Source organism: Corvus hawaiiensis, chromosome 1, assembly GCF_020740725.1.
Source record: "Corvus hawaiiensis isolate bCorHaw1 chromosome 1, bCorHaw1.pri.cur, whole genome shotgun sequence".
NCBI classification, from domain to species: Eukaryota; Metazoa; Chordata; class Aves; order Passeriformes; family Corvidae; genus Corvus; species Corvus hawaiiensis.
Window position 1 is genome coordinate 89,286,536 of NC_063213.1, and position 27,730 is coordinate 89,314,265.

The following is a 27,730-nucleotide window of genomic DNA, read 5'->3' on the forward strand; positions in this document are numbered from 1 at the left end:
TCATTTTTACAGGGGATGAAGTTGGGCCGTGTTCTGTTACAATTATCATGTAAGAACAAAATGCTATTGAAATGTCAGACGTGGCAAGCCTGGCGGGGTGGGCTGATTCAAAGGCACAGGGCAGAACACTTCTGGAGCACTGAAGTTATGTTTGATGCTTTAGGACGTATAAAAAGCACAGAATAAAACCCAGATTGGATAAATAAGATCCTCTTTCTTATGAAAGTGATATTTAATATTTCTCCCTCAAGGCTTATAAACAGCTGCCACTAAGGCAAAATAGATAATACAACTTTCAGAATAATCTATGAAATCAGGAATTGGAATACAAACCTTTCCAAGTGTAGTTTTTCCTTCTGGGTACCATGACTGCTCAGTGCTGCTGAAAAAGGGGGCTGTTGGCCCTCTTCAAGATGTGTTCACAAATTGCAGAGGAAGAGTCTGCCTAGAATGGAAAGGCAGAAGGATATGTTAGGTAGGTAGAGATATGCCTGCACAAATCACTAAAGATCAGTTTATTAATATGTTCTGGTGTTATTAAACTCTCCCCAGATATTAATGGCATCCCATACTGAAACCAGGTAGATTTTTTCTTTGTTGGCAGGGATCAAATTCAGATTCTGAGCAAATTTAGAGGCTTGAAAAACCATTTGGGTCTTTGCTAAGTAATGTTTTTTCTCAGTAACTTTACAAATTCACTGGAACTTGCCAGAATTCTGCAGCTGTGGTAAATATGTGTGCATCATACTCCTCCTAAGTAGAGAACAGAACCATCACATCACACTAGTAGTCCCTTCCTGTTCTCACCTGCTCTCCACTTATCCTTCTCCTCAGCTTTCCTGTCTGCAGCATTCCTGGAATATGGGGCAAACCCCATGCACACACAGGCTGGGAATGTGAGTGCCTCAACACTGGGTATTGGCAGGGATGTGCACAGGGAGCTCTGCATTACCCTGAACGGTGGAGAACAGTTTTGCAGGGTCTTCTGCAGCTTTTAAAGGTTTGGGTGGGATCAAGGAAGGAAGATGACAAAGATTATGTTTCAGTAGGCAACCTGCTTATGTGTGGAGAAGCACTGTAGCAGGGATGGCTGGCTGCACAGTGATGCTCATGTTACCACTTAGGCATCTGAATTCTGGCTGCAGATTTGTTCACTCTGTCACAGAGAAAGGCATAAGCACAGAAAAGCAGAAAACAGCTAATTAACTTTCACAGTTGGCCAGGGAACCAAACGGGTATGTTTCAGAGAGAATCACAGCCTTCAGGCAGAGACCGTGGGTGAGAGGGATAAAAAGTGGTGAAGTAAGGTTTTCCATAAGAAAACTAACTTGCTAGTGTACTGTGTAAAGTTGATAATGACTATTGTCATGGCAGCATTCAGCTGAATCTTCCCAACAAGCTCTAGAGCAAGGCAGCAGAAAGAGACTGAGCCTCCATTTTCTCTCCTGGGTTTCTTCCTTGATCAGAAGCAGAGAACGGGACTAGAGCATGACGGGAAGGAACTCAGTGAATTCTTCAACTTCCTGCAGCTTTCTGTCTACTCTACAGTAGCCCCTGAATGACTGAGCTTTGGAATATGGATGCTAAGAGAGGTTTGAATTGATTTTTGCAAGTCCTGCATTTGTGTAGGAGCCAGAACACTTGCACATGGGAAACACCTTTCCTTACAGAGTTGTCCTTTATCACACGATCAAAACCAGCCATTACCCATTCAGCAGTCTGAGACCACACATTGAAACTTAGGTGAGCAGTGCCTGCTCAGCATGAAGAGTGGATCAATGAAGTCTGCAGAAAATCTGCTGAGGAATATTGGCTTGGGCTTCCCAGCAAGGAGAGACTAAAGATTGCTAGAGACTACAAATTACTTCATAAATATAGGTCTGTGAACAACTCATAAGCAAGAAGACAAGTGAATAATTCATCATTACTTGTAGGGAAATATCTAATCTTTTTTTTTTTGCAAGCTAAGCAAATTAAATCCAAGAATTATGGAGAGATTAGGGGAAATATTTAAGATTAGAGTTGTACTTTACATATGAAGTTCCAGAACTTGAGCATTTTTCTTTCACTTCATTTTTATAGAAAGTTTGGCTAGAAACTTTTAATTACCTGCAGCTTTGTATTTGCAGCCAGCAGAGAATCTCTGCAGCAAACTTCCAAGATATTCCTCAGAATGTGTTTCTGTAAATAAAATGAGAATTACTTATAAGTGTGAATTACCAAGACCTGAGTCCTGAGGTGGTCTTAAAAAAAAAAATAAAAAGAAAAGGAAATTTTATTACTAAAGAATTTATTAGACACAGTTTCAGCTTTCAGCTGACTTTAGTTAATATCCTTTATTATCCTTGAACCTCTAGATTTCAGTGGCCCCTGTTTATCTAAATTTCTAATTGCTACAGGAATGGAGCCTAGATCAAATGTGAGAACATGCTAACTCAGTGATATTCTTTTTTGCTGGCTTAAGCCTAACCTGGGACATTGCTATATCATAGTTTGCCTGTCCTATCTCGTGAGCTTTCTCCATGCTGAAGTTTTCTGGGGCACATTCCTTAGAAATAGAGAGATTGAGAGACAAAGAGCTCTCTGCTGGGCATATCTGAAACTGCTAGGCCAAGAAATAAAGTAACTGGGACTTCTTATGCATTGGGTTTTTTGGCAACTGCATGCTAGAAGTTGTCATGTTGTTTAAACAAAAAGACACAACTTGTCCCAGGCCTGGAAGACTGGGTTTCTGCTGAGGTCTACATATTTTGGTTGTTTAAGTAGGATCCCAAATATCTGATTTTGATAAATTAGAAAATATTAAATCTCAACTATGGGAAGCTGTGTCTAATATCTGGTGTTTTAAGCACCTAAAATTACATGCTAGCAGGTCCCATGCTCTTGGTAACACTCTTGCTTGTTACTCTTCTGATGTGTCTAAACTCCAAGATAAAATTATAAATTCAGCAACTGGCATTTGGAAAAGCCTAAATTTCTTAACTCATTATGCAGGGAAGATTATCTCAGAATGGCATGTAATCTCAAAACTGGATTTTTATATAGCTTGAAAATTAAAACTTTATTAGACTTGATTATATCACATTTGGCCAGCACATTGTCACAGAATCTATTTTAAACATTCAAAAGTGTCATTATCACTATTATTAGTGCTCATTACCTAGATTGATAGGAGCCCCAAGCTCCTGCCAAGGTTCTAGAGCCAGTACAAAAGGAACTTTCTGGTTAACGTTTTCCTGTACAGTTCAAAACCTGCAAAACCTTTTCAAAACCATCTTTAAAAGAAGACAGACCACCTTTTTCAAATTCTGCTCAGAGGGATTTTTGCTTTGTTTGAAAAGAAGTAAGAACCATATTTTAGATTTGCAATCAGACCGAGACTGAAAACAAATGCAGCCATATAACCTGCTGCGAGACAGAAAGTATAAGAAATTATTTTCTGAACAGTGTTGCAGCAGAAAGCAATTTTCAATCAGATAAAGAGGAACCTTATCATTAAATAACAGGACTAGAGCAAAGTCTGAACCACGAGGGCTTGACTGCCTTTCTTAAATTTTATACACTTTGTCTCATCATTAGTCTTGGCAAAACACCTATATCAGTGTGGAGTTGTTATCTTTCAGGCAGCCAATAGCTACAAGACTTGGGAATGTGGGCATAGGTGTGACAAAATTAAATATGACACACTTCTGGGTGTTATAGACTGCTAGGCAAACGGACCCAGCATCAGTGAGTAAATGTTGAATGAATGCACCACCCCTGAGCTGCAGATTTGATTGGCTGTGAAGTGACTCTCAAATAGATGGCAATGTCTAAAGGGAAAATGTAATAACCGGCTTGGTGCTGGCAAAACACATCCACCTCCTCCGCTGCCATGACCTACAGGAGGGTGCACATCTGCCTGTCAGGTGCAGTGTTACCAGGAGCAGTCCCCTGGGGGCTTCACAACCCTCCTGTGAAGCCATCAGTCTAGCTAAGACTGGGACACGAGCTTCAGTCACACACTTCCCATGTCTGAGGAGACTGCTTAACAGTTCTGTGTGCTGAATTTAAGAGTCCTCTGCTATCGGCCTTCTCCTCAAATAATTGTCGAGGGAACATGTTCAGAACCTGCTTTTGGATAACTGAAATCTTGGAGGGGGATGTCTTTTACATTCATATTGTCCTCTTTTTTGGTTTGTTTTTAAAATTTCTTTGCATCTTTTTGTTCTTCTTTCAACATCAAAGGCACTAGAACTAGAAACAATTGCCAGGAGTGTCTTTTAGTGTTTTTGTGTTCTCTGTTTGCCATTAGCTTTTGAGGACCTTCCTTTCCCTTGGCCGTCCTCCACAACATCTCATACATTTCAAGTGGGAGTGCCTAAAGAATGGGCAGTTTTCAAGCCTAACTGATGGCTGAATGTGAGGCAACATGGCAAATATTAATTGGGACTCTATTCTTGATGCTACAAGACAGCAGGGAATAAAGAGCAAAGTCATAACGAGCAAATTGCCTGGAAGAAAAAGATGCTGCCACTGACAACAGCAAGTCACCTACTGTGTTAACAAGCTGGACCTTCATTAGTTTTTTAGGGTTTAGCGTGAATTTCCTCCACATATAAAAATATTTTCAGTCATGTAAGGAAGAAGAGGCCAACTTCATCCACTTTTTTTCAGGGCAACACAGATGCCCACCTAATGTGGATAGAGCCCAGCTCACTAAACAACCACAGAGCAGAGACTGGGCAGTATGACTGGGCACAGTCACTGCAATCCCTTTATCAGGGTCCTGAAATGCTCAGCTTCCTCTTTCAAGTAATGATGAAATTTAAACAATGTGAGATGAAACATCTGTGAGCATGGAAAGGTTTAGCTGGGGACATGAACTACTTCTGTCAGAGCAAGATGCACAACCTGAGTTATGCAGAAATATGGCAAGGAAGGCACGAGGCTCCTGGAGCAGCAGGGTCATAGTGGTTACACAGAAAAATCCCAACAGTGTACAAATTAAATGGTGAGGGGTTCTTTCCCTTTTTTTTTTTTTTTAATTAACCACCTTGTTTCCAACTACACCATCTGTGGTATCATGTTTGTTCTTCATAAGATACTCTTAAAAGAAGGATAATTATGAATTTAGTAACAAGATAGTACTTTTAATATTTCCTGTAATATGTTTCTAAAGTCTTATCCATATGTTTTCAGAAGACCGTATCATAGACAATCAGTGGGAAGCCAGGAACATGGTAATAAATGCATGTGGTAGAAAAGCTAAGAAAGAAAATAATGGTGTTCTCTCCCAGACCTATTTCCTGCACTCTCTCTAAGACAATAGGTGGTAACATGTTTTCATGTCCAAGCATCTGGTCACTGGAGCAAAAAAGGCAGTCTCCACCATGAGGAAAATGGGCAAAATAGAGGCATATGAGCATGAAACAACATCAAAGAAGAGAATAAACAATTTTCCTTCTTAAAATCATCGTTTTAGGGTAGCAGCAGCTTCAAATGAGAAATAGGTTGTGTGAGCTGCCTGACACACTACATTACATTACATTACTCTGAGCACAACATGATGACCCACTCTAAAAGCTGCAGAGTTGAGTTTGAGAGCTGGTACCACAATGACAGGAAAGAAATCTGCCCTAAATCTGGTAAGAGTTTTTGACAATTATCAATTCTGAAATACTCCAAGCACAACAAGTACAGCATCCAAATCACAGCTTGTAAACTGCCATTATTTATTAAAGTGAGGGCATTTTGAGACCTGGGAGGTATAAAACTGAGCCTGTGGGAAAAAGAAACTACCAAGAAATGAAAGAGTCAGAGAGCACTGCTGTAAAAGGTAAACTGTTTCAAAAAAGTTAAAGATGGAAAAGTCCTGCTAGGTCATGTGAGTCAGTGCCCTTACAAGCGCATGAGAGAGAGACAACAACAAAAGTGCTCTGGGCTTGAACGTCACACACTGGCTGAGGTTGCAGTGACAAATTACAGAAAAAATGGCCAGCCACCTCCAGGGAGGGTCTCTGCTGTGACCTCAGGGGAACCAGAAACACAGGGCTTGCTTAATCTTGGCACCTGCCTATTACGTCTCTGTTGGGAAAAGAGAAGTATCTTGGAAAGACAGTCACAAATATCCCCCTAAAGCTATTCGTTTTCCATTGCTGATAAATAAAAGACAGTGAAAAAGTCCAGGTATGAGAGGACACCAGGTCAGTGAGGGAGAAATGGGAGAGAATTTGGTAATGGATTGGATCCTTCTGGCCCAGCTATGTTTCCAATTATTTGTTGGAATAGGTCAGTGACAGCAGTGCAAGCTGCTTTGCTCAGAGGAAACAGAACCCAGAAATGAGAAACAGCAAATAGAAAAGAAATTGGAGAAAAAGGAGGAAAGAGAAATGACAAGGACAGGATGAAACCTAGCTGAATTTATGCTAACCCAAGCAGTACTGGGGAATAAGAATGGCTTTCAAAAATGTCCTGTAGGGGAAAGGAAAGCCAGCCAGAAAGTAGTTTCATTAATAAGTGAGAGGAAGATGAAAAAAACAGTATTTCTTCCAAGGACAAATCACCCCCTATTTTTTCCCAAATAAAATTAAAAAAAGGGGTGTAACAATTGGCAAATAATGAAAATCCTATCCAAATAGCCATTATTGTAGTGCAGGTTACAGGAAGAGCTGGAAAATTTGAATATCCACCATACAGATCAGCTGGTCTGGTTGCACTCATCCTCAGGTGATGAGGGAATTAGCCAGTTAATTTACTGAACCATTGGTAATTATTTTTGAAAGTCATAGAGAACTATGGAGGTCCCAAAGGCTGGAAATAAAGCAAATATAGTATTGATTTACACAGAAGGAAGAATGATCTTGGCAATTACTGCCCAGCACTTTTATCTTCAATCTCCAGTAAAATAATCGACCCAGCAGTACAAAAAGAGCTATTAGAAAACTTCAAGAGGGCATTGGAAACATGAGCAACAAGTGACATGGGATAAAGAAAGAATCCATTCTAGAGGGAGTTATTGATGTTTTATACATAGAAGACTAGAATCAAAAGGTAAGGGATAAAGGTAATTAAATCAGAACAGAAGCCTCCCTTCAACAACACTTAAGCGCATGCTTAAATCTTTCCAAGTCAGGTTTGAGCAACCACTGCATGAAAGGACAGGCTTGTTTGCATTCACGAAGTTCACCAACAAGCATAAACAATTTGCTTAATAAAGACCTACAGGAAGAGCAACAGCAGAAGGGAGAGTGATAAGGAGCCCTGCACAAAACCGCAGCAGAGAGACTGATGAGGTAGCAGGAGCAAGATGTTCACAGGGTTCCTTTCAGTTTTGACTCTGAGTCATACCTTCATTAGAAATGCAAAAGATGTTGCAAAGTGCACACTCAGGAACAGAAGAGAAAGGGCAGAAATACAGCAATACATATGTATCTAGAGAATTAAAGTGAGAAGTAACAAAAGGAAATTCAATGTAAAACAAAACCTGCACTAACCCCTACTAACACAATCCAAAGCAAAGTGTTTCAAGAAAGAGAAACCCCAAATAAACAATGTCAGGCACTCAGGAAGAACAAAACTGGACAGCAAATTGTTCACTGCTTGTAAATTATGGATAAAGCCAGTAGATCATAGTGAAGAGGGGTGATGGACTTTCTCACTTGCTCCATGCTGAAGCAGGGGAACTCACACTGAGAACCCTCATTAGGTACCAGACAACCCAATTAAAAATACTGGAGAGGGTCCAAAGAAAGAAAGGCAAAAATGATTAAGGTATCAAGGTATGGCATTTGAGGAGAGACTATGGCATTAAAGTTTCATTTTACAGCTTTGCTGTGTTATAAGACTTCAATCATGCCATCCACTCCATGTCCTCCATGGAGAAAATTGCAGAATGGTGTCTGGGAGCTGGTCATATGCAATCACTTTTCCTGATGCCTGTAGCTCCATTTCTGGCATGGAGACAAAAATTATGAGTTTACTACAGCCCAAATACCTCCACACAAAATGGAAAGGGCAAGAGTAAGGTTTTGTTGCGCTCCTTGCCAAAGCAAAGATCAGACTTCACAGCTTAGAGAAAAGAGGAGTGACACAGATAGAAGCCATGCATTCCTGCTTCTAAACCTGAATGATTCCAACATTTTATATACATAAGACAAAGCTACCTTTGAGATTGCCCTATGGATGATATAATCTCCACAGCCTTACTCGAGATAGATGTTAACTGCACGTCAGACATATCCCTGGTATCAGGGTTCAGGGTTGGGGTCCCTCAAGAATACTAAGTTCAGCTTCTGCAATTATTTTCTCACTTTACTTTTTCTTACTGATGGTAATAGAATTTTTCCCTTTAAATGATTTCCTTTATTTCTTGCCATCTCTCACTCAGGTCATTACAATTATTTATCATTGTTCCTTGCTATTTTTAATGCTTAGCATCTGTGTGAAGAATGCATACTCGAGGCTTGAAAAAGAACGACATAGTAATTTTGCCAGTTTATTGAAGAAAATTATAGGTAGACAATGGTGAGAAAATAGTGTCAGGTTAATATTGGGGTCCCTCCCCCTGCCACGTATCCCTGGGAGAGGGGCCCTGAGGGGGAGACATGGGGTTTCCCTGCCCCTGGTCAGCCTCGTTCCCCATTGGTTGTTTTGTGTTCCCCTGTGCGGGCAAGGACCCTCAGGTCCCGTGACTGGGAGAGTTCCTCAGCAGAGCCCCGGCCATGCGGCTGGAGAAATAAACATCTCTGAAACAGCTATCAAGAATCGGTCCATAGATATTTCTTTTCCATGGGCCTCGTTGTCTGATACACGTGTTACAGTATCCCCACTGTAACAGAATAACACAGAAATGAGGGAACACATATGGCTGGAAAAATCTGACATATTAAATACTGATATAACTGCTTGGCAGAAGGTCATGTAGGTGCTCAGCTATCATTTCTAAACCCCTGATTTAAATCAGACACAGGCCAGAGTTGACAAAAAACTTAATAACCATTAATGACCTTGTGCTGTCAGCTCAGGTCTGATTATTAGCAGGTAACTGCCCGACAGAGGTGTGGGCTCACATACACATGCACAGAGCAGCAGGCTGTCTGATTACCTACAGCTAAACAGGTCAAGACAGGTATAAAATATCCTTCTGATGGCTAAACATCAGCTCAGAATTCAGGACTGAGAGCTGTGCCTGAATGATGTCGAGAAAGAGCACTCTAGCTGCATTCACTCTCTGGCATTTCCCTTTGGAAGAGGATTTACCAGGGATGCTACAAAAGACACATAAGCACCTCCTTTTGCTTGCCTGCTGCTGCATGGCTGTATCCTGACATAGAGGTGAAAAAGCAGCTGTGCTTCTTCAGGGTCCCCTGTCCTTATCACAACTACCAGCCCCACTTCAGTCTTCCAGTAATAATAGCAATCCCCCAGCTTTTCTAGATATAATTAAAACCACCATAGCCATGGCCAGTTATGGCTGCTGTAGGATTTTGTTTCCGAGATCCTATTTTCATTTTCACAGAAGTATCTGTATCTTGAGCCAAAACTTCCTAAGACTGCTCTATGCCTGAGGGAAAATTTTGTTTTGTCTTTTTGAAGGCTTGATCAAATGCTGTACAGCCAGGGCTTTAGAACAAGGAGACAAAAGGAAAAGGATGTGGCTTTTTTAATAGCAAAAATAGTTGCGACTTTATTTGAGCTTTCTTTATGGTTTCAGCCACAGAGAGATCAACTGCAAAAATGTTTGACAGGATGGTAGCTTTTACAGAAGATATTATGAGGTCTTGAAAGTCATATTCAGTGACGCAGGGAATTTTGTGCAGATGCTCTCCTCTCTCAGCTCCAGCACCTCTAATAATACCACTTCCAAACGGCATTCCCTGAGAGGGCTGCTTGCTGTTCTCAGTCTTTCTGACTTTGCCTTTTTTAAATTTTGAAATGCTTCACTTTAGATTCAGAAAGCTTTTGTGAGTTAAAACAATGCTCATGTAACCTCTCTGCATTCAAAACAAAGCAAAGAGAATGGGAAGAAATAAAAAAAAAATGCCATCTCACAAAATATATTCAAATCCTTCAACAGTATTAAGGTAATATTATCCCTGTGGGTTACTTATTTACTTTTGACACTTTTTTGGCTTAATCTCTGTGTAGATGAAACACTAGCTTGTGACCAGTTATAGTTCTGGCCTCTTAGGGAAAAAAATAATCAGGCAATGGTTAATAAAAGCAAGCAATAGGTTATTTTCCATCAACTCAGCTGCAGAATTTCTTCAACCAAAATACCTGACACAGCAGCCATCACATTTCTGAGGACTCTCCAAAGATTTACAGCAATTTATTCTCAAAAAAATTAAAATGAAATCTGATTTTAGGAGCAAAGAGATGGGGGAATTATTGCCTGGAGGATTAAAAGAAAAAAACCTCGCTGAAAACCTGGGTAATAAAGTCAGAGTCTTTCAGCTTTGGCCATTCACCAGTGGCGTTTTTCAAATACATTAATATTTCTACTGGTCTGTGAGGTATTACTGACTCTGCCACAGTCTGTCATTCCTAAGGAAGCAGTCTCAGGTGCCAGTGACAGGCTTCAGCAGCTACACAAAGAAGACTTCCAACTCACCAAGGTGAATTAGCAGCCTAGCAGCACTGTGTTTAATATCCCACTCGGAAAGGTACAATTCTGTTAGCAATATAGCACTCAGGAACACCTTCAGAGTCCCAGTCTGGAAATCCCTAGGCCATCCTATTTCTTCATGCCTTTCTGAGCTGGCTGCTCCCTTCCCTGAGATGTCCTGAGGCAAGAATGCCTGCTCCCCAAAATAGCTCAGAGCTGACATCTTTACCTGTGATGCTTGCTCAGCCCCATGGTCTCTGATGCACAAATGAACCAGCAGTGCTGAAATGAAAGATAAGAATTTTTTAATTGCAGTCGATGAACTACTATGGTTTTGAATCCTTTTTACATCTTCAGCAATTTTTTATTAGCATTGCTTTGAGGAACATTTAAAAAAAAAAAAGTAGTTCATGGATTCTTTTGGGCTTCACTCTGATTTTAGGGTTGAGCTAAATGTTAAATCACAAAGGACTAAAAATATTTCCTACTAGATTCTCTTTAAATTTAGAATGGTGAATAACAGTTCAATTTCATTCCCCTTTATTTGGCACTGGTCAGGCTACATGGCAATTATTCTGTCCAGTTTTGTGTTCCCAGATACAGGGATGTTGACCAACAGAGTGAACTAAGCAGGGGACCACCACAATGTTTCTTGCTATGTGAGATAAGGCTGAGGAAACAAGGCTCATTCACCCCAAAGGAAAAAGCAACCTACCAGCAGCCTGCCAAAGAGGTCATTGAGAAGATGGAAGCAGGCTCTTCACTGAGATGTGTGATCATAGAACAGGACAGTGGCCAAAAAAGGAATAAGGGCATCTCCAGACAGGATATAAGGAGAAACCTTTCCACTACAGAGACAGGCAGACTTTGATGCAGATTATCCAAAAAGGTTGTGCAGGCTCCATCCTTGAAGGTTTCCAGTGCCTGACTGGATAAGGCCCAGAGAAGCCAGGTCTGACTTCAGCAGGCTCTGCTCGGAGGTAAGCTCTCCCTAAAGCCCTTCCCTCTGGACTGTGTGATTCTGCAGCTCCCCCAGACACTGTACACTACTAATTGATCAACATTGTGGCCACAGCCTGTGGTGACTATATACAGTGATTGTCTTGGTGGAGCTCAAGGACTTGGGGGAGGCATTGAAGGCCTCCTCTTTAGCTGCACACCTGCAGGTTTCAAGAAACACTGCCTTCAAGCTCTAGAACCTTCCTATAGCCCACAGAGTTAATTCCCTAGTGCACTAACACTGCATTCAAGGCCATCCTTCAGATATCTTGGATGAGTCTGAATTACTTTGATTCTCACCTTCTGTTTTGTAAAGCAGAAACATCCACAGAAAGAAACAGGAAACTTGCAAAAAATTAAGTTTCTAATCCAGTGCCTCACTACAGAAGGCTGCTTTGTCCTGATTTCCATTTGCACAGCTCCTGGAGGCACAGTGTGCCACGGGGATATGCAGCTGGGGCATTAGCTGGGGCTCATAAATACGGCTGTTTCCCTAAGTATTTGTTGATGTGCTTTATTGCTCTGTTTGGAATCACTGGCCATTTAAAAATACTGTTATCAGCTGCTTATGCAGTTGCAGTGATCCAGTTCTGCAAAAGGGGCTTCTCCAGCCATAACAACTCTGTATTGAAATGTCTAATCATTTTCAGAAAACCATTTTTGTGGTTACTAAGCAGACACATGCAGCCCCACACCTGTCAGAAACAACATGCTGAGAAGCCAGAGATTTCCCCTCAGTTGACTTGTTCCTCTTGCGCCTACTTTCTGAGAGTAAGGGGACACACCAGAGACTTCTCTGTCTAAATTGGGAAAGTTATTTTCAGCATGACTACTCTCCGCCGTACTAGGCAGTGGAGGTGGAGGTGTTCAGGGCTTAGGGACTGAGCTCTTCCATATTCCCACTGCTGGATGGGACTCAAATGTTTTATCATCCTGGCCTCCTTTCCCATCCAAGTTTCTCCACATAGCAACACACAGCCCTCTGCTAGAAAATGAATGTAAGTCCCAGAGCTGTGGAGACAGTTCTGAGGACTTCAAAAATTGCCCCAGATTGTAAGCAGACCCATGCATATACTAGCATGTTTTAAACGGGTGCTCTCCCCATCCAAGCTCATGCTCCTAATTTATCTAGGCATGCAGTCACAGGCTGCCTGCCCAGACAGCCCAGGACAGCAAGCTGGGAAGTACACCATACTCCTCCAACCAAACCCATCCACAAGAAATGGGGCAAGAGCAAGGGAGGCTCCAGTGCCAGCTCTGGCACAAATTCATGGCATTTTCTGTGGTAGCTGTCTCCCTGCCAGAACCTGGTAGAGTGCTTGGTTTGGACTGCCTTACTGCAAAGTTTCAGAGCAAAAGGAACCATGACATTGTTTAATGGAACCTCTCATATCAAAATTACACCTTTTGTACAAAATACAGAGTAGACCTGGATTTGATTAAAGACACCTGCTAGACAGGCATTTGTGGCACAGAAACCTCTGCCTGGAGCACAGACTTTGGCATCAGGAGCTGCACTGCTGTTTGCCTGGGACAGAAAACCATCTGCAGTATCTGAAGGAGGAGGGAATAATAGCAGCCTTTTCTTTCCCTCTGCTGGCAGAAAGGAGAGGAGCACTGTAGCTTTGTGCTCATCCCAAGCCTGCAGAGCTGGGTGTCTCACACTACCTTCAGTAAAGGACATGTAACTAAAAACAGCCGTATGGATTTTTCTCTTCCTTTTGTTTCTTTCCCTTTCTTAAATCTTACCTTCTTTATCAGACTCTTTTTGCGCAATTTTTTTAGATTAGAACAAGTGTTTACAGCCTGGTAATATACTCTTGACAAAAGTATTTTATAATGAATAGATTTGACAGCCCTCTAACTATTGACTCTCACACTAAAAAAATTGATTGAGATTTCCAGCAGAATAATTATAGACATGTAAAATCAGTGATTAATGAGCTTTTTAAGGAGAGCTAAAACCATTGAATCATAACATGCAACTTTCATATCAAGGGCAACAATCACAGCGTCAGGAATTTGTAGTCTTGTGTAAAAACAAAAGCCCAAAATCTGTAGTCTTTTTACAATCCATGCAAGCCAGAAATTTCTCTGAAGTGGCATGGGATGTATGTCAAGGGAAATTTATCCTGCACAGTTTCACATTAGTTTTTATCCTGATATCAATTCTGCATTGTGAGGCTTCCAGTTGATCTGCTGGCCCCCATAAAAATCAGCCTGCTCACATGAAATAATTATTCACCTCTGCATACTTCCTCTCCCAACCTCCAAAAACATTCTTGTAAAGCTTAAAAAGGGCACTTTGGTTGGCTGGGCATTTTGTTGTTAGCAGGCTGGGCCCTTAAGCCTGTTGATGACAAAGGACAGAGGACAGGGAAACAGGGAGCCTGCCCCCACACACCAAAACCCATTGTGTGCTTCTGCCAGTTCTCATTTGCTGTGGACAGGAAGACAAAATATGGAAACAGTGCAGGAAAGGTCACTCTCAAGTTACTTCAAAACCAGCTGAAGCTCTGATCTGCCAGATGTCTTACAAGAAAGTTGAGGTTTTTCATGAAATTCTGTATCAATTTCCACACCAAAGAGGTTCAGATAAGCTTACACCTCTGTCTGAACCTCCAAACCTTTTGAAGTTTGCCATCACTGCCATTTTTCTCCCATACTGCTATTTTCCCTCACTCTGACTGAGCTCTTACAGAACTACCCAGCCCTGATAACCGTGGAGAAAATGATAGGAAAGGGGACTTAAAAATAGAAGCAAAAGTAGTGTTTTCAGAAATTACAGGCTGGCACATAGAGAATTATGGCCAGTGATCCAGGGAAATCCTAACACAGGATATCTGGTAAGTATGACTTTGAGCAAACATCAGTAAACCTAACACAGACATTTGCTTGTGTTGTTTTATACCTCTGCTCACGCTGGCCTGTCGTGCTCAACCATTTAATCTGAGAAGACAGAACAAAGTGCAAAAAGCTGTGGGCCTGGAGGTCAGGAGGTGGCTTTCAATTTCTGGCCCTGATGCCCCCTGCCCTGAGCAGACCATCTCACCTCTTGCTGTCCTGACTGTATACAGAGGAGTAAGAGGATCTCTCTCCTTCCTAGGTCCTGGTGAGGCTTCACTCATCTTGCACTGAAGATGATCTTTGTGTGAACAGTTAGCATGTTTGACTAACATGAAGGTGGGCTAAATTTTGGTGCTCTTATTCATGTAGAAACATGTGAAGTCTCATTGTACCCCCTGAAAAGCTGGGATCCTTAAATAAGTAGGATCAATCCCTTCTTCTTTGGGACTGTAGATGGCAGAGAAAACTGACTGGGCATGGGTGAAATTTTGAATATTGAAAATAAATTAGGAAATTGAACTATTGCCTGCAAACCAGAGGCATAATTCCCTACAGTGCCTTTTCCTGGGGCCAGGAGCACAATGGCTATTTGTTATCAGCAGAGGTGTAGTGTTGCCACAGTAATTGAAACAGACTGCTCCCTCTGGCATACACCAAGCAGCAGTGGTTTACTGTGAGGGAGGGCTAGACAAGTAGGGGAACAGAGGAAAAAACATGTAAAATATGGATAAAATTGCCCATTAATAGCTAAAAAGCCTCATTGTGTTCAGCATGACACCAAGCCCAGCAATGCCACAGGTGGCAGCTCAGCAATGTTTACCTGCAAGTGAGCTGCAGCTTTCCTTCCAGGAGAGTAGTTCTTGCCTTTCACTCACAGAGCTCTCCCTCACGCTGACAAGTGGGCAATCACTGCTTGATCACTGGAATATTTTATGCAATAGGAATCTCCTGCAGGGATTTGGCAATGCAGTCCTGGTGTCTCACTTGGCTTCTCCAGATGTTCCTTGCCCAGCCATATCTTCGAGCATTGCAAAGTGTTAGCTGTGGATCATGATCAAAACATCTATGGCTGGAAGAAAAGAGAGAGATTTGCTTTACTTCTCTATGGTTAGGACAAGGATGGACAGTATTTTGTTGGTAGTAGGGTATTGTTCTGTTTTATGCTCTTTTTATGTACTCCCCAGACTTATTCTCTGTAATTTCCCACTTTGTATAAAAAGAGCTGTGGGTTTCCTTTGGCTCTCTACAAATACCTACATTAAAACTCTGGATACACAAAAGATGTGGACAGGGCACCAAAATAAGCACTCTTGGCCCTTTCGTTTGTTGTTAGCAATTGGGAGCATTGTTACTGCTCAGAATCACAGAGGCATTCAAAATGTGCTGGATGCTGGCGGGCGAGACTCAAGAGCACAGCTTGAGCCCTGGGTGAGCATGGTCTGGGACACTGCAACAGCCAGTGAAGAGACTCAGGTCTGGGCTTTGATGAATGGTGTCTCTGGGTCCTACTCACTGAAGCCTAGAGTCAGATTTAGACCTCATGTCTCAAATTGTCCCTCTTAAAATAATATTCCTAGTGATGTTTGGACCAAAGAACCAGCAGTGAATAGCTACAGTTCTGCAATCCTTTTTCTTAATGCCCACAATATTTCATGAGATCTCAGAAGGGAACTTGGATGCTAAATTCCCATTTCCTTTACAAAGGCTCTTGCAGGAACTCATTGGTGGAGTGATGATGAAAGCCAGCAGTTCATTTTGCCATTTGGACTTCCAGAGTGGCAGTAACAAATATCTGGGCTTCTATTTCATGGTGTTTCCAAGTGAACAGCACTTCTTTTGCAGCCACTAAGCTGGGGATTTGCTGCTTCATGCTGTTCTGGAAGCACACCATGAGACTGAGAACCACTCTATATGTTTTCCTCCCCTCACATCTTTACTAGCAATATAAGTTTTACAGGCCAGATTCTGGAATAGAAACTTCCTTGCCAGCATTCCACCCGTTAGTCATGAGCAAGTCCACTTCTTCCATAACAGAATCATGGGATCTGTGATGTTAAGATGAACAGGAAGCAGCAAAAGCTGTTTTAATTACCAAAGATAGGACATGTTTGGAGGACAGATCTAAAATCTACTGATCTCAGTGGAAGCCTTTTTCCACTGAACTAAGCAGGCTTTTGATCAGATCCCCAGTTAAGGAAAATGGTGTTGCTGCTGCTTAGCTGTTTTTCACTGTAGGTTGATCAACCTTGGCCTTTCTTGCTCATCTCAGAGCAGGCCCTCTGACTGGCCTGGAGAAAAGCCCTGGCTCCTTGTCTTGACAGGTCATTCTGCCTTTTACTTCACCTCTCCATTTTCCCTGCTGCTCTTCCTGGTTGCTCTATGCTCTTTTTGCTGACTCCCAGGAGAAGAGACAAAGTTTTACAGAGGAGCAGTGAAGCTGAATGGCTGCTACTGAGAAAGCAATCCCTGGGTCTTCACAGCCCTGCAGAGCCACTGAAAAGTACAATAAAGATGAGAGTGGTGAGGAATGTGTAAGAATGGAAATTGCTTTAAAGGGCCCATGAGATTGATATTGCTCATGAACCATGAGACACCACCTCTCTGAGTGGTAGGGACAGTTTCTCCTCTCTGGAAGAGATCCTTATCCTCCTCAGGACATCTGCAGGAGACCATTTCTGTAAACTGTGATTTGAAAGCCTCTCACCTGATGTAACTCCTGGGGGTAAAAGCAGCATCACTTCAGTGCAATCCCAGCATGAAAAAGTTAATAAGGTATATGTCACTGAGAAACCAATTGTACCTGCAGGGTAAGAAAAGGTCACGCATGAGTGCATGAAAACTGGACATGCTGCATAAACTGTTGATTGAAATCTCCTTTTCACTCATATATGAACACATTGAGTGCAAACAGGATCAGGACACAAAGAGAAATAAGACTGACAATATTTCACATTGATGAACTTTGGCTGGATTTTCTTTCATTTTCTTTTTCCCACGGTACACTGGCTACTTAGATGTTAGGTGAGCTGGACATACTTTCTCCTTCCTCTGGTAATTAAAACACTCAGACCAATCTCATGTACAGAAGAAAGAAAATAATGGGGGCAACTGGCTTCTTTAATGATGGGAAATTCTGGAAGAATTTGATGGCCCCTCTGAATTTCAAAACAGATGTTACTCGGTGCCAGCAGTTGGATCAGTCTGTGGTGTAAATGATCATGAGCACAGTGACAGAGCCATTGATTTCATTAGGGCAGCTCCTATAACACTGTGTCATGTGCTTTATGGTCTTAAAAATAACAATTGCATAAGCACAGCCTGCAGTGCCAGCAGTTATATTATCTCCAGGACAAAGAGAGATGCATATGGACTTAATGAAGAGAAAGTGAAGCGTTTGTTAAGACTGTAAATGAAATAGGAAATTGTGTCATCTAGAGGAGCATATTGGGTGCCATTGCTTTGTTATCTGATTTCCTGTAGCACTGGTAGAGACAGCGTGTTTTAATTAAGGTTTTAGAAGGACTTCGTTGAGAAAAGATTTATGGAACCAGATTCTGTTCATGTGGTTCTATCAAAACCAAAGGGTTGTGTGGAATTGCCTAAAATTTGCCAGAATTTCCTTTTAAAAGCAAGCTGGGGAAAAGCTATGATGAAGATATGCAGACATAGCCTTTCCATATAGTCATATGACACTTCCGTCATTCTGTCATCCTGTTTTGAAATAATTTTTTGTCTTAACTTTTTAACGAATTTCATGTTGTATAATATAGAAGATTGCACATAGTCAGAATCATATTCATAGCACTCCAATTTGCCCTTTGTATATTTTGCACATTATACAGTGCAATGTAATGCAAAATGAGAAGTCAAATCCGTAAGGAAACAGATCTAACAGCTTTAAAAGCACTTGTTTCTGTGGATAATTGAAACATCTTTAAACATAGATCTTATTCACAGGAGTGATGCTCTCCAGCAAGTCAGATGTTCATCTTCCTTCATAGCTTAGATTCAAATCAGATGAAAAACAAAGAACGGGAAGTCAGGAAAGCCATTTAAGAAGACAGGGAAGATAGAAAAGCATTTTTACCTTGACACTAACAAAGCTAGAAAAGGACAGAAAAGGTTACTAGAGAGACAGTGTGCACATGAATACATGCACACACACACAGACCTGCGCAGTACAGTACAATCCTTGCTTGGTCTCCATATATTTGGTCCCTGGGTCCATTTTGGAAATTGATGAAATGACACATGCTGAGAGAAAGTGCCTTTTGTCCAAAGATTACAATTGCAGTACACAGGATATGAAATAAACTTCATCACCTGGTGGAAACCAGACCCAGAAAGACAAAGCCCACAAAGTCAGTGAAGTCCCTTTTAATCCCATGAGAGCTGTATGCCTAAACGTCTTTGAAGATTCGCCCCTAAACAACACCTCCAAGGACCCACAAAAAGCATATAGCTGAGGGACATACCTAAGCCAGATATTTTTAATGTCCTAATTGAATGCTTTCCCCACAAAAATCACTGTTTTCTCCCTGCCTGCATGAGACTGCTGCTCATGTGGCATTCACTGCCTTATGTTCTCCTGTGATAACGGGTTGTAACTGTATGCACAGTAGTCTAAGCTTCTCTCGAATAACAAAATTATTGAAAACCAGATAATGTTCACTACCACAGCTTGCTTCAACAGTCATAATTGTAGGAACAAAAGAAATCCTCTTTCATTTCTTATTAAATGCTTTGATGGTGTTAGAAGGAATGTCCTGGTTTTCTTTATTTCTTATGTTACATTAACAACCAAAAGAATTCTAGGGAACTGAAAAGCTTTGGAGAAATGCCTTTCAATCCCAAACTGGAAAAGATTATCAGGAGTAAGCCTAAACTCTTTACAAAAAAAATGTAATTTAAAATGACCAGAGTAGAGTCAATGTCCACTGTTATGGGTTTCATCATTCATACAGCACAAGACAACTGCTGAATAACCCAGAGCTGTTAAGGACCAGATTTTGCTCAGAGTAAGGTCCTTATCAGAACAGGCAGTAGAGAAATGTGCAAATGCCTGAAAAGCACATAGAGATGGTGCCATGATACCAATAGGCCCTGGAATATTTCTCCTTCTAAAGTACCTGCCATTTTATTTGAAGGTCAGACCACTTTCAGCTAACAGCAAAAGCTGCAGCTCCTGTAACAGAAGAATTAATTAAGATCCAAATGAGAGGTGAGTTTTTATTAATCACTCTGAAACTGCTAATTTTTCCTGAACCATCCTACTGGTATGTGAAAAGGTTGTTAGCCATTTCTTAAGTCAAAATTGCTTAAATTGCCTTCACATTGGCATTGACAACACCATCCTAAAGTCTCTTTTTACTAAAGCACACTGCTCTTTCTCACTGAATTAGTGCCAAGAGTGCATGGAGTCCTGCCTAGGAAAATTAAACAGGGAAAGAGGAGAAGCCTTGGCCCCTTCAAAATCAATTGAAGCACCTGCACAGGCATCAGTGTGTTCAGGATGGTCTTTTGCTCAAGAAAGCTACAGCTGGAAGCTATATTTATCGTCTCTCAAACATGATGGAAAAAAGAGAGCCTTTCCCAAGGCAAATATTTTGCCCTTAAAGGCATTATTAATACATAGCTGAGTTTCCCCAGGGCTTGAGCTCTGTGGGTCAGATGCAAAGCTGCTTCTTAGGCACAGTGTCATGAAGTTTTATTTTATGTTTGAAAATCTCAGCATTCCCGAGGAAGAAATGGTATTGCCGCAGCAGTTGCACAGGTGAGCACCTCATGCTTTGTAGTTAGGACGCTCTGTGAAGGCTTGTTCCTGGCCTTATGCTGGCTCTGGCCCTTGTCCCTGACCTGCCTGAGAGGAAGAGTCTTCTCTGGACACAATCCCATCACTGTTGCGGTTAAATTTTGACTGCAAGCTGAACAAGTTGTCTCAGTAGAGAAAACATTTTTGTTTCAGAGAGTGGAGTCAAGCTGCAACAGAGGGAGGATACCAAGCAATACAAAAGTATTCTAGGCATAGGAGGAGTGCAGTGACCCTCAGGGAGGACATTGCAGATTATCCCTGTTCACCAGTGAGTCATGCTACCATTTTCAGCTGTGTGGGAATAGGGTACAGCATTATACAGAGGAGTTTCTACTCACATCAGTGAGGGAAAGATGGGGAAAGATGGGAGAAAAATTATTTTAGCTTCTAGAAAAGTTCCAATTAAAATTAGATTTTAAAGTAATGCTGGGTTATTAATCAATAAAAAATCTGTGTAGACAATAAAAATACACTGTTGTTTCATGCAACCAAATGGAAGCAAGGAAGCACGATAAAACCTGAGAAACCTTCATGTTCATCGGGTGCTGATGACCACCATGCAGAAAGTACATTCCTCACTGCTGCTGCCTTCACTGTCACCCTCCCACTGCCTGCTAACCCCCCACAAGCCCCAGCAAGCCAAGTGCCACACCACCAATTCACCACTGAAGCACAGAGGAAGCAAGTTTTCTTTCTTCTTCCTGCCTGTATATATATATATATATATATATATATATATATATATGTTTTAATTTACCATGCACCTCCCACCTCAGTGGAATATATCCCAGTAGTGCTGGGGGAACTGGAGAATGAAGACTGGGAATGTTCCTTACCATCATGGCTCGTGGCACAGCCAGGCTCCCACTGCTGTGGGTGACTTCTCCACTGCTGTGAGGGACAAGTTTGAAGGAGGTTTTCCAGTGCAATGAAGGAAGTGAGTGGGGACATCTGTCCAAAGAACCACCCCATGCTTCAAAGCAAAACAGAGAGCCTAGTGACAGATGTGCAGAGACTGGCTTGGGTAAAGTCAGTTTAAACATTGAAAAATACTACTGTCTGTCTTCCCAGAAAAAATATCCTTGACTCATTTAGCAATTACGACTAGAAAAATGAAATAGGAAATCTTTCCAGACCTGAGATGTTAAAAAAACCCCCACCCTTTCTCCATCCATATTTACTGACAGCAAAAACACCTGTGAGTGGCTTTAGGGCAGAAACTTTCCTTGAAACATTGTAAGATGTTCTTGGACACTGGGATTTAAAATGTAATTTAGTAGTCACATAAGAAAATAGTCTGGAAGGTTGAGATCATCCAATCAGAGAATAAACAGGGGCTATGTATCTTATAAATGCAAATTTAAAAAAATTTGAATATCAAATGCATCCCATGACTTGTTTTTGAACACCCACCGACAGCTTGAGACTCTCTTACATATTATTTTTCTTATACGTAAAAATAGAAATGAAACCAGGAAATGTCAAAATAGAAATTATTTCAAGCACCTGTGGGTTTCAGATAATATTCTCCTTTTTGCAATAAGCAGTCCAAGAATATCTACATCCTATGGTACTATAAAATTCCCTTTCAAATTCTCTATTTATAATAACACATTCTGTTAAGTTTAATATTTTTTTTTCCTGATCAGATAATTTAAAGAAATTATTGGTAAAATATTTCAAAGAACAACTAAATTAGCTACAATGTATTAATAGACAAACAGGTAAAGAGAAAACAGAAGAGAAATTAATTGAATAAATTATTCATTACAATTTATTCAGTCAGCTTTGATTTAAATGCTTGTTAATCTTTTGAGGGTTAATGTAGTACAGTGTTACAGTAGCTCTGGTCAGGAATTCCAATAGATGAAGTGTGATTTTTTTTCTTTTCAAAAGCTGCACTCTCAGATTTTCCATGCAATGGCAAAACTGAATAAAAAATTATTTTGGAGCTCTCAGAACATTTTGTTTCACTAGTTGTTTTCTCCAGCAAGAAAATAATAATTTGTTTTAATAATGTCAAAACATTAAAGTATAAAGCACAAATATAAAACAAAAATATAATGCAGTATCATAAACCCCAGAAGTGTAATAAATGTGCCATAGATTTCAAAAAACAGATTTTTCCCAATTTAAAAAATTATCAAAAGTGATAGCTGTTCTGTGAAAGATTTGGACAGACTGAACTCTCTCCTAACCTTTCTGAACTGTTCCAAAAGTTCATGCTCTCTTTCCATGTCCATGCTCTATGGCAAGAAACCCCTACTCAATGTGAATCATAATTCACAAGTTATAATTTCTAAATTTAATTATGAAGCTTTATCAAGAAACCTCCTCACAGGCACAGTGTTCAACACCCTAGAATATGGTGTTGTCTTGGCTGGATAGGCATAGGAACAGTCAAATGTCTTGTTTCTGTAAGGGCTACCTGACATCTAGACATGGAGCTCTTAGTTGCGGGTCCATTACCATGACACTATCTTATAGTGACAAATCAAGTGTTCAAGTAGAAATAAGGAAAGATTCACATTACACAGATTTAAATACTGATCACACATTTTAAAGACCAAAATCAGGTGTCAGAAAGAGCATAGACCCAAGTTTACAAATCCACCTGGGCTTTTAATGGGCCACAAAAGGGCTCACACTCTCTGTGTTTCCTGCTGTTAACAAGCTGCCTGAACACCTGTAAAGCCTCACTGCAAGGATTCAGCTCCTAAGCACAGTGACCTTTCCTGAGGATTCTCCTGATGTGGAAATATATGGTGGCTGTGCACATAAACGTTTCCTCGGCTGCAGTCAATCAAACCTCCTGTCTCTGACTTTCTCCAGCCTATAACTTGAGCAAGACATAAGCTTTAAGTCTCCTTCCAGAGGCTTATTGACTGCCCTCACCTAAAAATGAGCAACGTCCTCTCCTCTGGGGTCTGTGCATGTGGAATCACCTCCTGTCAAAACGACGAAGGGCTGAACTAACTGCAGGCACACCAGTGGCTTGCCAGGAGGTTAAACACTGCCCCTGACCCGTGGAGGCCCAGCTCAGCTCCTTCAAAGCAGCACATCATGTAGACATGGAGAAATGAGGTTTGCAGGAGCCCCTAAAGGGCAGTAATGGGTGATGCCCACAACCAGACTCTGGATGCTGAACACAGTGTGGGCAAACACCTGAAGTGGATGTGTGACACAGCTCCAGGTGGGAGGTTGAGGGGACTCCAGCAGAAAATTGTCCCATTCTCTCCAGAAGAAGAACAAGGTCTCTCAGCAACTTGAACCATATAGAGAGGGCTAGCAGACAAACCTCAGGGGTGGACAGGATTTCTCTACAAATCTGTACAGGCTGGAAAATAACACTGCTTTGAATGAAAATGACATTTCCCTCTCCTTCTCCTCCCCTCCTGGTCCTGCCCATGGGGTCCTGTGAGGATGGTGCAGAATGGCAATAAAAGACAGATAGCGTGTGCAAGCTCTCACGTGCGTGGATAACCTGGCACCAGCTGGGATTGTGGCACAAAGTGCTGCCTGCTGGGCTGAAATCAGGGTGGAAGCAGTGCCCAGTCCCCAGCACAGACGGGCAGAGGTGCTTAAGGCCTGGTGTGTGCGCAGTGTATAATTAGGGCATAACAAAGTCTGGTGTTTGAAAGCTTGCTCATGCTGTTCAGTTAATTATAATACGTAATTTATATATTTTATTGTTCTGTGAACTTGAAACTTCTATTTCAGTAAGACCCCAGTGACAGCTGATGTAAAATGTGCTCTTGTAAATAAACATGGGTTGCAGCAACTGGAGGGAGGATGTTCTACAGCAACAGTCATTCTCAGTTAGAATATCGGGGGGAAAATTGCAGCGCATTAAGAAAGCAGTAACACTCAACAGGGTGTGCATTCATCAGGCAATGTATATGCACAGGGAGCATGCAGGAGCACGGAGAGCAGCCAGCCATACAGGCTTAGGTAACAATTACTCTGGTGAGGTGAGTCGGGCTCTGGTGATCGATGCACAAACTGGTGCCGAGAAGAAACAAACACCAGCTCAGCTTTCGCAGGCTCCAAGTGCCACTAAGGATTTGCCGCACCAACCTGGGCAAATCACACTCCGCCTCTGGAGTCCCATTTTCCTTAAGGATGAAGTTGATTAGACTGACTGACTTTCCCAGGGGAGTCACTTGTTCTGTACCAGGAAAGAGTGGCAGTACTGCTGCTGCTGCTGCTGACCGTAAAATGAGGATAATGTGTCTCGGCAGAGGATGGTGGGGAAACTCCTTGCTAGCACAAGTGAGTGACTCACTGTGCAGGGTTGGTAGGAAGGGGGAGCAAGAGTGGTGTTAATTCCCAGAAGGGTCTTTGCAAAGACTAGAAGACAGAGCAAGCCATCAATATCTACTCAAGACTCCTGCTGGGTCTGACCTCTCCTGTAGCTGCCCAGGACCATGCCTCTCCTGGTCATGTACAGAGGTTGGCTCCACAACCACATGGCACCCTGGGATGAACTATTCTGCAGCTGTAAGGGAGACCTTTGAGACACAGACAGTCCTCTCCACATTCAAAAACAGTATCAGAATTGGAAACAATTAATTTTGAGGTTCGTTCCCCCTCCTCCCCGCATTACATTTGCATCTGTGCTTTTTTAGAAAAAATGCATTTCCTATGTTCTGGGTTTTCTTCTTTTTTTTTTTTTTTTTGAGCAACTAAAACAAATAAAAAAAGAAAATTATTCTTTTTAAAAGAAGAACAGAATTAGCAAGGCACACCTCCGGGAATTGGACAGGCAACCCACAAAACAGCCTTCAAATGCTCCAGCTGATTGTTTCTCACACTCATGATGTATGTGCACATGATATGCATAAATCCACTTGCCTCACACAGAGCAAACAGAAAGGGAGAGAGTTCATGGACTGCTTTTCATTCACTCACCATACACATGTTCATTGCTGAGCATATGTATGCATGGCACATACACAAAGAGCAGCAACAGTTACATATGGTGCCTACTGCTGTTAAGAGCCTGTCACAATGCACTTCCCAGTGTCTGAACCAGGGTAGGCTCATTTGAAAGGATTTTGCAAACCACTCAGACTTATATTTTGGAGGAGATGGATAGGAGAGGGTTATAGGACAGCTTTAATGTTATTTTTATGCACAATCATGAAGCTAAATTCCCTTCCTTTCTCTCTCTCCCCTCTAGCTGACATCTCAGCATCTACTTGAGAGCACAAATTGACCAGGAATCTGCATCTGCCAAATAAATCTCCTTCTTAAGCTGTATTAGCCATCCATCTCTTTTCCTTCTCTACCTCTGCCCTTCAGGAATTAATTCAGTGTATTCCTTACAATATATTCCTTTCCACAAACCACATTTCTTTAATCTAAAAGTAAGCCAATATCTTGAACCAGGGAAAAGAAATTCCTCCTTCAACTGTCCTACCAACATCCAGGCACAAGTAGCCCGAATACACAGTGCTGTGTGTGAATAGAGATCCAAGTACCCTAACTAGTGGAGTGCCAGGTCAGAATTTTAGAGTGCAGTCTTCTCTATTCCTTCTTCTTCCAACATAGCTTGTCAGTCCATTTTGACCCTTTTTTTTTCCACTGGTCAATTTTCCATCTCTTGTTTTGTGGTGTTGGACATGACCCGAGCTCATGACAAGGTGAATTTACCTGTGATACAGCAAGGTTCTACACACATTACTAAAGGGCTAACCCAATAGAGAGTGAGCTGGTTGCTCCTCAACCCTTGTGTATCCCCACAGAAAGAGCACCAATGCACGACAGCAGGCATCAGGATTGGCCCTGAATTTCCTGTCTGATTCTCAATTCCAAATGACACACAGGCAAATTCCCACCAATGCTATTTGTGCATCAGAAATATGACACAAAATTGGAGGGATGGAATACCTCTTTTATGAAGAAAGTCTGAGAGGGTTGGGTTTATCCAGTCTGGAGAAGCGAAGGCTCTGGGGAGACCATAGAGCAGCCTCCCAGAATCAAAAGGGGGCCTGCAAGAAAGATGGGACCAAACTTATGATAGGACAAGGAGTAATGGTTTTAAACTAAAAGAGGGTTGATTTAGATTACAGAAGTGAGGGTTGTGAGACACTGGTACAGGTACCTCAGAGAGATGGTAGATGCCCCATCCTTGGAAACATTCAAGGTCAGGTTGGATGGGGCTCTGAGCAACCAGTTCTAGTTGAAGATTTCGCTGCTCATTGCAGGGAGGTTGTACTAGATGACTTTTAAAAGCCCCTTCCAACACAAAAGATTCTATGACTACAACAAATTTTTATTAATTTGTAAACAGATGTAGCTTCTGCCTTTTATTAAAATAAATAAATGCAAGTAGTGACTCTGCAGAGTCAGCACATATGGAAGGAATCTAATATCACCACAGTTATGTATAAAATATCCTGTCATTATAAGCCTAATCTTGTCTCCCTTTCACTATTTAGCTTTCCAGAAGTTAAACCTGTCTTCTTGAATTTTCACAGGCTAGCTTTGATGTGCAATATTGGTGGAAAGTTTGGAGGTAAAGGGGATAAGATATTTATGTGAGGCAGCACTTGCACTACTTCCTCTCTTTTCCTTGTCCATCTTCAGATGCATTAGCATGCTGTGAAAAACCACCATTTCCCTTTTTCCTGGAACACCTAGTACCTGTCCCAAGGAAACGAAAAGAAGCTGGTCCCATGCTCTGCGAAGAGCTTATTACTTGGCCCATCCTTAGCAGCTTCTGTTTGGGACAAGCACCAGATGAAACAGAAACATTATTTTGATGCAGGGACAGGCATTCATTAATCAAGAGGTCAGCAGCCTCTCCAAATCTCAACAACCCAAATCCACACACAGCTTCAGAGGATGAGGTTGGTGTGGGTTGAACAGGAGAGGGAGAGCCACATGCAGAGGGGAAGCAGACCCATGGAGGGGTGCTACTCAGTTCCCTCTCCTGTGTGTACAGAGCAACAGGATCTCTTTCAGCTTTGGATAAGCCTGAGCTCAGATTTCTATTGCTGCAGGTCTTGTCCTTGTTTTCTGCTTCTGAATGCAATAAAGCACAATGTTCTATGACTCTGTAAGCATTTTAAATTACTTCACATATGGTTTTGAATGTTTGACAGATTTATATTAAATATAAATGGTTTTTATGAAATAACTGTATGAAAGTGTTTCTTTGCAAATCACTGTGTTGGCTGTGAGCAGAACTTAAACCCAGGGCTTAAATGTACCAATCATAGCTTCAATTTTGTGTTAGGCTGTCTGAAAAGCCTCTGGGAAATAAAAAACAAACTCGCAAACCTTTCAGCTTATGGTCCACCAAGGGGTTAAGCTGAAGGACAAGAACAGAAATATAATTTTAATTGTGCATATTTTTCCTAGTTATTCCAGTAGCTTCTGCTTCATAAATTCTCATGACAATTGCATAATGCTGAACTTATCTGCTGGGAATTCCAAAGGAAAGGCTTAACCCTTTTATTTTCTTGAAGTTTGCTAAT

General features: G+C 41.5%; 1 long non-coding RNA gene across 1 annotated transcript; it reads right to left on the reverse strand.

Moving 5' to 3' along the window:
- Window positions 1-338: 338 nt before the first annotated feature.
- On the reverse strand, window positions 339-26,227 carry LOC125330149. Its single transcript, XR_007205385.1, has 7 exons — window positions 26,139-26,227; window positions 21,083-21,219; window positions 17,139-17,234; window positions 15,255-15,503; window positions 10,818-10,870; window positions 2,110-2,181; window positions 339-445 (listed from the first exon to the last, which is right to left on the reverse strand). It is a non-coding gene; the product is annotated as an uncharacterized LOC125330149 (long non-coding RNA).
- Window positions 26,228-27,730: the final 1,503 nt, after the last annotated feature.